Genomic DNA, 2,500 nt, shown 5'->3' with positions numbered 1-2,500 from the left:
ATTGTGGTTGATATCTCCTGCCGGATTTATAATGCAATTTAAACCGAATTTGTTCGGACGACACTTGAAGATTATCTAGCAGTTTGTACTCTACACTGTAAAAAAAAAAAAAAAAAAAAAAAAAAAAAAAAAAAAAAAAAAAAATTAAATTCCCGGAATAAATGTTGCAAGGTATTTTTTACGTTTTAAAACCGGATATATTGACGCTAAGGGGTGATATCACGGTCACCAACCCGTAAAAATATCATAACAAAATATGGTCAAATTACGGTCGTCTGTATTTTACCGAAATACGGCTGAGAACGTTAGATTTTTACGGAGAATATCCGATTGAAATTACGAGTATTTCGACAGTGTAGGTAGATTATAATGTGCGAAAAGGTATGGTTTCGTATTTGGAAAATGGATTTATTTTAACAAATCATAATGCATTGACTGATAAAGGAGAAAGTCAGGAAGGAAATATAATACCTGAGTGTTTCAAAGAGAAGATAAAATCGAGGACAGGAATACTTCGGAGGGGAGAAAATGTAAATCATTCCCCTTAGAAGCATTGAGGGGATGAGATGTCTAAGCCGACAATCATAGAATAGATTTTGTTGGGGCATTCTTATCTATCTTGATTGGGTATTAATAGAAGTTCGTTGGTATATTGGGGTTTTTGTACAATATTAAACATAAAGGTTTTTTAAAGGTGTGAAGCCTGTCCATGAATGGCAGAGGCAAGGGACAGTGACATTGCCTTATCAAGCAGGACAATACCCTAGAAAGTGATAATATATACATATGACGAATGCCCAAGCCTCCTTTCCACCCAAGGTAGGACCAGGGAGGGCCAGGCAAAGGCTGTTGATGACTCCAAGTGTAAACTTTTAAGCTACTCAAAAACCCCCATCCCTAGCTCATAAAGACGGTGAAGTGGCTCTACTGAAAACTATCGGGTTTGAGCAGGGGTCGAAGTCCCGACCAACGAAACGCGAGTAGATTAAGTTTCCAATAGGCAATCAGAATCCTATTGCAAGGAATCTGCTTGATTAAAAATAGGATTAGAAATGGGAAATAGGTTTTTTTTAGTATAGTACGCTTAAGAAAATAAATACAAGACACTGGATTTTCTTGCCAAGCATTTCTTTAAGAAAAAGGAATGGATATAGTTTTCCGTTATATGTATTCTACTAAAAATGAGAACATAACAGACATCGCATTCTGTTGTAAGGATTCAAGACGGAGAAAGAACACGTGAAATAGATATTTCTTTCCCATCCACCGAGCGATTGTACAAACGAAGACGCCTCTGAAGAAGTGGAGAAGGAAGACCAACACTCGTAGGAGAGCAGGATCCCTGAGGGACACGTCATCATTCCCTAGCAAGGACACTTGTGGGGATGGGATGACATAACTGGACGGGAATACTTCGGAGAGGAGTAAATGGAAACTATTCCCCTTAGAAGCATTCAGGGGATGAGATGTCTAAGCAGACAATCGTAGAATAGATTTTGTCTATTTTTATCTATTCTTTATTGGGTTTGAATAGAAGTTCGATGATATATTGGGATTTTATACTTTAATATGAAACATAAAGGTTTTTAAAGGCTTAAAGGCCGCTCATGAATGGCGGAGGCAAGGACAGCGACATTGCTCTAGCAAGTAGGACAATAACCTACAGAATGACCTTATATACATATGATCAGTGCCCAAGCCTTCTCTCCATCTAAGCTAGGACCAGGGAGGGCCAGGCAAAGGCTGTTGCTGACTCAGAAGGTATACTTTTAGGCTACTCAAAACCCCCATCCCTAGCTCATAAGGACGGCGAGGTGGCACTACTGAAAACTATCGGGTTTGAACGGTACCGAAGTCCCAACCAACGAGTTGCGAGTAGATTAAGTTTCCAATAGGCTATCAGAACTCTATTTCAAGGAATCTGCTTCATTAAAAATGGGATTAGAAATGGGACATAGGTTTTTTAATATTGTACGCTTAAGAAAATAAATACAAGACACTGGATTTTCTTGCCAAGTATTTCTTTAAGAAAGAGAAAGGAATTATTATTATCATTATTACTTGCTAAGCTACAACCCTAGTTAGAAAAGCAGGAGTCTATAATACCAGGGGCTCCATCAGGGTTAATAGCCTAGTGAGGAAAGGAAACAAGGAAAAATAAAATATTTTATGAAAAGTAACAACATTAAATAAACATCCCCTATATAAACTATAAAATCTTTAACAAAAAAAGAGGAAGAGAAATAAGATGAAATAGTGTGCCCAAGTGTACCCTCAAGCAAGAGAATTCTAACCCAAGACATAGTTTTCCGTTATAAGTATTCTACTAAAAATGAGAACATAAAAGACATTGCATTCTGTTGTTAAGATTCGAGACGGACAAAGAACATAATAAATAGACATTTCTTTCTCATCCACCGAGTGATTGTACAAACCAAGACGACTTTGAAGAAGCAGACTTGAAGTGGAGAAGGAAGACCAACACTCGTAGGAGAGTAGG

This window comes from Palaemon carinicauda, chromosome 13 (assembly GCF_036898095.1).
Source record: "Palaemon carinicauda isolate YSFRI2023 chromosome 13, ASM3689809v2, whole genome shotgun sequence".
Classification (NCBI taxonomy): domain Eukaryota; kingdom Metazoa; phylum Arthropoda; class Malacostraca; order Decapoda; family Palaemonidae; genus Palaemon; species Palaemon carinicauda.
This window is presented reverse-complemented; position numbering follows the sequence as displayed.